The sequence below is a fragment of the Carlito syrichta genome, unplaced genomic scaffold (assembly GCF_000164805.1).
Source record: "Carlito syrichta isolate Samal-C Ts95f unplaced genomic scaffold, Tarsius_syrichta-2.0.1 Scaffold303033, whole genome shotgun sequence".
NCBI classification, from domain to species: Eukaryota; Metazoa; Chordata; class Mammalia; order Primates; family Tarsiidae; genus Carlito; species Carlito syrichta.
Genome location: NW_007247129.1, coordinates 202,526 through 210,626, shown reverse-complemented (window position 1 = coordinate 210,626; position 8,101 = coordinate 202,526).

Here is an 8,101-nt window from a genome sequence, read left to right as displayed (position 1 = left end):
GCCCTCTCTGTTCCTTCCAAGACCCTTTAAGGGATCGCATCCTATTTGTAGCATTTGCACTGACACCTTGTCATCTGGACTATATGGAAGCATGCCCATTTGAGCAAGAATATCACATCCCCAAAGTGTAATGGGGATGGAAGGAATGATGTAGGGACAAAAGGTTCCTGAAGTCTCATTATCTGTCCAATTTAAGATTTGAGAACTTTTGGCTACAGAGGGCGCTCGACCAGTACCAATGAGCCCTGATGGGGCTGCTTGTGTTGGCCAGGAAGACAGCCAGTCTTTCCCAGCAATACAAGAAACATCAGCCCCTGTATCTAGTAGACCTTTAATTTTAACTCCCTGAATATATAAATCTTTTAGAGGTCTAGAGTTAGTAATTTCCTGAACCCAGAAAGCAAAATTGCTTGAGCCAAATCCAGAGTCACCTCTGGGCTTATCGGTTAGAGACTTGCCCATTTTATGATAGGGTAAGAGTAGTAACCGAGCTATTCTTTGACCTTCATAAAATTGTACAGTTTTGCTATGGGGAGCAACAAGTACCTGAATTTCCCCTGTGTAGTCAGAGTTCACCACTCCAGGAATCACAGAAACTCTTTGCAGAGACAAGGAACTTCTTCCTAATATTATACCCACTATTCCATCCGTGAGAGGGTCCTTCACTCCCATTTGAATTGGGGTAACTGGAACATCTGGAGTTAATATTGCTGTGGTGGAGGAACGAAGATCTAGTCTTGTGCTCCCTGGAGTGGCTCTGATGAGTTCTGAGATGGGACAAAGGGAACAAACGCGTTCATGCTGGAAGCTGCCTGTATTGTTATTTGGGGCCAGGGCCAGCCCCTCTGCCCATTTCCGGGAATCAGCATCATAGATTGTTGTTTAGTTAACAGAGTGCCATTTTTATGAAATTTGGATTTGCAATCCCTAGCCCAATGAAATCCTTTCTGACACCTAGGACACAGAGACTTTGGTCGAGAGCTCGCATTAGGCTGTTGCATCAGGGCTTCCTGCAGTCCCTACTAATATGGCCAGGCTGCCCACAGTTATAACAAATTAAAATCGAGCTGTTTTTTGATTTATTTTTACCTTTTTTCATTCCCTGCACAAATTGTGCATAAGTTTCTCCCTTCAAGGCAGTGGCTATTGCCATACCCTGCATAACAGCAGGGTTAATATCAGCACACTGCCTGATATAATCAGTTAATTGTCCTATTCTTTTAATCGGTCTAATCAAAGCTTGGCAAGTACTGTTAGCATTCTCAAAGGCCAACTGTTTAATAAGGATATCTGCTGCTTCTGCATTAGAAATTACTCTATTTACTGCTGTTGTAAGTCTAAAGAGAAACTCCTCATAAGTTTCATTTGTTTTCTGCTTAAGATCAGATAGTGAGGTAGTCTGAGTAGAATTAATAGGTAACTTCTTCCAAGCCTTACTTGCATAAGAATTTATGTGGAGTAAAACTTCCTTGGGTAAGATTAGTTGACTGTCAACTGACTCATATAATCCTTTTCCTAACAACATATTGCTAGAAATATGAAACTGATTTGGATACCTCTGCTGGTTAACAGCCCTCTGGATCCTTACCTGATCTTCAAATTCAGTTTTCCATAGTAAATAGGCCCCTCCTGACAAACAGCTTTTAGCAAGTTGTCGCCAATCTTGTGGTGTCATCCACCGAGTGGTAAATTGTTCCAATGGTAATAGTATAAGGAGCCATAGGACCATACCGAATACAAGCCTCTTTAAGTTTCTTAATTAATTTATATGGTAGCGGCTCCCAGTAAGGTGCCTCATTTACTGTGCCTTCTTCCATATAAATTACTGGAAAGCAAGAAGACAAGGTAAAATCTCCCTCTTTCTCAGCCTTTTTTCTGGCTCCCTGCATACCTACATTAGTCAGAGACACATACCCAGGTGTGAATTTTGGTGTTTTCACCTTATTTCTAGCAAAGGGTATGGGAGGAGGTACCTTGGCAACATTACCAGGATTTTTTCGCTTATGATACCCAATCACTTCCTCCTCCAACTCCATTTCCTCCTCGGGGAAAAATTCATCATCTAAAGGAGGCGCCGAGGCTACAGCCAGCAGGGGAGTGTCTTTATTTTTGGCTGGAATTTTGAAGGAATCGTACTGTGGGTTTAAAACATCCTGGATAATATTCCATATAGTTAAGGCATACAAAATGCAAGAGTCAAGCCAATCGGTTCGTCTATCAGACAATATGTGCAAAATACTAATAGACATCAGAATACTTATGAACAAACTCACTCTGGCCCATGATTCTGTCATGACTCTTAAACTGCTCACCCTTCCTTGCTCTGCCTGTCTCTACAGAGGGGTCTGCGGCACCCTGGGTGAGGTCCTATCCCTCCCGAAAAAGAAAAAGAAATCTTACCTTGAGGCCCCACGTCAGGCACCACTTGCCAGATACCAGCTCCAGTCAGGTTGAGGGTACCCCAAAGGTGGAGACAGCATTGGTGATTGGGGGGAAGAAGCAAGAAAGAGAGAGAGAAAGAAAGAGAAAGAAACTGGACTCTGGTCACTCATCCAGTGAGATACTGGCTTCCTGAAAAGGAGAGACTGTGCTTATAACTCTAAGGTGGACTATACTGTACCTGGTGAAAGACTATATATTAGTGACTGGGGTTTTAATTGCTCTATGCTTGCTGCAACTAGAAGGCACTCCAATGTATGGGTACCAGACAAGCCATTCAACCTCATTTGTGGAGTGCTCTCACAGCCCTTCAACTAGTCAGCCTGTCTAGGCCTGTTGGACAAACTCAGCAGTACCACATTAGGGATGCTTGTGGTTCTCTTATGTGTTCTTAGTACTAAGTTGTTAAAATTGAGTATCATAGTAATGTTTATAAGGTGTCTTGTACTGGGTGTATTTTTAACTAATTGTTTAACAAATGCCTTTTACGAAGGTTTTGTTATTCTTGAGCAGCCATCTTATTTGATGATTCTTGTTTAATTGTCATCTCGTTGGTATGATGCATATGGTTTACAGATATTGTATGAAGCTAATACTCATTTAGAAAGACAGAAAAGATTTTTGACTACTTTTAATTTTAGGAGTTACAGCTTTAATAGCTACTTTTGAGCTGTAGCATTATTTAGGGAAGTTCATACAACTACGTTTGCTGATTGGCTGTCTAAAAACATTTCTATTACCATAGCTATTCAGGAAATAATAGACCAGAAGTTGGAAAGTAAGGTTAGTGCTTGGAGGAAGGAGTTTTAGCAGTAGGGCAAGAACTTGTGACCTTAAAAAAGAAATTGGCTCTCTAATGTCACTCTGAGTTTATATCTGTCCATACTTGGGACAAAGTAACTTGGAATTTGGAACCACTCAGAACTGAGAATAGACCTTACTAAATTACATCAAGAAATTTAGGCATCATTTGCTAATCAAAAATCATTAACGTCTATACACATCAATGTGGGAATTTGCGGAGCAGTGATTCTTTTGTTGCTGTGTCTACTCCCAATCATCTTCAGAGTGCTAAAGAAGAGCAATATGGAGTTTCATGGCTTTGTGCTAAAAAATAAAAAATGGGGGAGATGTTGGGAGCCAGCCACAGAGGCCCACTGAGCATTAGGGATCAGGAAGGGCCGTTGACCCCGAGACCACTAGGATGCATTCGGGAGCTATTGACCCCATTTCCTCCCCCTTTCTACTCAGCACTAACGGGATTAAGCTCCTATGAGCTCAAAACATAAAAACTCTGAGACAAGCTAACTTTAGAAGCTCATTGCTCCCATTCTTCCACAAACTGCAGTTTTGGCTTTCACACAACTTATAATTCAAACTCATGTCACATCTAAGAGCCTTAGTATTGGTCACAGGCTTCTGGGTCATGATCTTAGGATTTATTGAAGGTGTAAATTGTGGAATATAGTTTTAAAAGACAGCCATTTTGTTGAAAGAATGCAGCTGGGTTACTTGCAGGTAGTCCACTGTGAACTTTGGACTGGGCCACATTCCAAACATTCTGGGATGGGCCACTTTTGTTTGTAAAGTAAATACTTAAGCTTCTATAGAATTGTTTAACTTGGCATAAATCAATCAGCTTAGGATGAAAAAGGTTTATAGAATATATCAGTCACAGATTAGGTTATCCTTTGATATGGTATTTTAAGATTATCATATGAAAAGGGTTTAAAGGCAATCATTGATTAAGTTTTCATGGATTAAGCTTTCTGGTGAGTGGGGGATGCCCCTCCCACATCTGACTTTGTGTATAAAAGACCCGTTGGATTTCCCAATAACACACATCACTTCTGCACTAGACCAGAGTCCAGTTTCTTTCTCTCTCTCTCTCTCTCTCTCTCTCTTTCTCTCTTCTTCCCCTCAATCACCGATGCTGTCTCCACCTTTGGGGTACCCTCAACCTGGCTGGAGCTTATCTCCGGCAATCATTGAAGACTACTACGTACACCTGTATGTAAACAAACTTGAAAACCTTAAGGAAATGGAGGACTTGTTTTCATCACACAACCTGCCTAGGTTGAAACAAGAAGAAATTGAGACCCTAAATAGATGAATAACAATCAAGCAAATTGACTATGTAATAAGAAAACTACCTACAAAAAAAAAAGAGCCCTGGACCAGATGGCTTTCCAGCAGAATTCTACAAGACATTTAAGGAGGAGCTGATACTAATCCTACTGAAGGTATTCCAGGCAATTGTGAAAGATGGAACTCTCCCCAAATCATTTTAGAAAGCTAACATCACATTGATACCCAAGCCTGGTAAAGACCCAAAAAAGAAAGAGAACTACAGGCCAATATTTTTGATGAAAATAGATTCTAAAATTCTCAACAAGATCCTAGCGAACCAGATTCAACAACATATCTCAAAAATCATGCATCATGACCAAGTAGGTTTCATCCCTGGAATGCAAGTCTAGTTCAACATTTGTAAAACCATAAATGTAATAAAATACATCAACAGATGTCAAAACAAAAGCCACATGATTATATCATTAGATGCAGAAAAACTTTTGATAAAATCCAGCACCCCTTCTTGATAAAAGCCCTTGAACAGCTAGGCATATGGAGAATATAACTCAAAATAGTAAAAGCCTTCTATGAGAAACCCACAGCCAGCATACTCCTAAACGGACAAAAACTGGAACCATTTCCCCTGAAAACTGGAAGAAGACAAGGATGCCCACTCTCACCTCTCCTGTTCAATATAGTATTGTAAGCCCTGGCTAGAGCAATCAGAGAAGAGAAGGCAGTCAGGGGTATTCAAATAGGAAAAGAGGAAGTCAAGCTATCTCTCTTTGCAGATGACTTGATTGTGTATCTTGAAAACCCAAGAGAATCTGTCAACAACATTCTTACACTGATAAAGGACTTTGGCAAAGGCTCAGGATATCAAATAAATGTGCAAAAGACAATCGCATTTCTTTACACCAATAATAAACACACAGAAACCCAAATAAAAAGCACAATTCCACTCACAATAGCCACAAAAAAATGAAATACCTTGGCATCTTCCTAACCAGAAACATGAAAGACCTTTACAATGAAAGCTACAAAACACTGCTCAAAGAAATCAAAGATGACACAAACAAGTGGAAAAATATCCCATGCTCATGGATTGGAAGAACCAACATTGTGAAGATGTCCATCTTACCTAAGGCAATCTACAGATTTAATGCAATACCCATCAAATTACCAGCAACATTCTTCTCAGACCTAGAAAAAACAACACAGGAATTCATATGGAAACACAAACGACCAAGAATAGCCAGAACAATCCCCAGCAAAAAAAAAAAAGCAGGTGGTATCACATTACCAGACATCAAACTTTACTATAAAGCTACAATTATCAAAACAACTTGGTATTGGTACAGGAACAGGCATATAGACCAATGGAATAGAATTGAAATTCCAGAAGCAAAACCTCAATTTCTCAATGAACTCATCTTCTACAAAGCCTCCACCACCTACCACTGGGGAGAGGAGAACCTATTCAGTAAATGGTGATGGGAAAACTGGCTGACCACATGCAGAAAATCGAAACAGGACCCCTATCTATCCCCATGCACAAAAATTAACTCTAAATGGATCAGAGACCTAAATGTAAAACCTCAAACCATAAGAACCTTAGAAAATGAAGGACATACCCTCTTGGAAATTGGAACTGGCATCCAATTCCTGAACAAAACCCGAAACCCACAGGCCATAAGTGATAAGATAGACAAGTGGGACCTCATTAAACTGACAAGCTTCTGCAAAGCCAAAGAAACCATCAAGAGAGCAGGGAGACAGCCTACAGACTGGGAAAATGTATTTGCCAACTCCAGGTCTGACAAAAGCTTAACATGTTGGATCTACAAGGAACTCAAACGTGCTGAAAAGAAAAATAAAAACAACCCCTTTATAAAATGGGAAAAAGATATGAACGGACACTTCACAAAGGAAGACATCCGAACAACCAACAGACACATGAAGAAATGTTCAACCTCACTAATCATCAAGGAGATGCAAATCAAAACCACACTGAGATACCACCTAACTTCAGTCAGAATGACAATTATCATTAACTCAAAAAATAACTTGCTGGAGAGGGTTTGGCAAAAAGGGAACACTTCTACACTGTTGGTGGGAGTGCAAACTAATACAACCTCTGTGGAAAACAGTATGGCGATTCCTAAAAGCTCTAAATATTGACTTCCCATATGACTCTGCAATCCTCCTACTGGGAATATACCCTGAAGAACTCAAATCACTCTATAAAAAAGATACCTGTACACGTATGTTTATCGCAGCATTTTTCACAATAGGAAGAACCTGGAAGCAACCATGCTGTCCATCAAAAGAAGACTGGATTAAAAAATGTGCTATGTATACATGATGGAATACTACGCAGCCATAAAAAAGAACAAAATCATGAATTTTGCAGCAACCTGGATGGAACTAGAGTCTATAATACTGAGTTACCTCTCACAGAAACAAAGATCTGAGTATCATGTTCTCACTCATATAGTGGACCTTGAACATCCAATGTAATACTCTAAGAAAATGACTGACAGTGGTGGGAAACTATGTGGGGGAGAAGAAGGGAGATAGAATTAACAGTAGTAAATATCTGTCTGGGGATGGGGAGACACCTCCTATCAACAAGGGTGCCTAAATGAAGCATATTTGTATACCTAACCCTTAATTGTACACTACAATATCATAATGAAAAATATTGATTAAAAATAATAATAATAAACAAATAAATAAAAGAATTAGTGGAGCTCCTGAGGATAACCTGTAGTTGAGCTAGGAGACTAGATAACAAGTAATTTGGCTACATTGTCTTATCTATCTCTTTGTGTCAAGGCAAAGACATAGCTTGGCTAATGAGAATGTGCATACAAAAAGTAAAATAGTGGTTGTGGCTACTTAGTATGATTTTAAAAGCATTTTTCTACACATCTAAATCATAAAATATTTCCAACATCGCTCTGCCTATTGGTATTTAAATAGTAGCACTTCATGCTTTAAAATTGAAATGTTCTTATTTCTAATTTTCTTAAATTGCTAAACTTTGGGAGCAGTAGCTACTCAATCCATTAATTCCCTGCTTAAATCAGTTTATCAGATTTTTCTACCCAGTCATTAACAATGCCCTCAGTTAATGAGACTGAACACATAAATTCTGATTGAGTAGGTGGAACTGGGAGACAAAGACTGTCCTGTAGTATGATAATGGAAATAGAATAACATGAAATGGGTATTATTTTCCAATGTCTTCAACTTGTAAATTCAACAAATATGCAATATTCAAGGTAGAAGGACTTATATCATCAACAAATGAAAATATTTTTCTTTTGAACATATCTTTTTTACAATATTAAAATATTTACTAAATATCTAAGATATCTCAAAAACTGTGTTGGACATTGAGTTTGCTAAGATGAATGAGGCATAGTTCTAAGAGGTGCTTACAGTCTAGCAAAGGAGATGGATATGCAAATGAAATGTATAATATAAGTTTCATGAGAATGAATTAGAGTATCCTGGGGGCTGATGGAGGAGAGATCCAATGAGTCCAACGTACAAGAACAATGATGACTGTATAAAGAAGGTA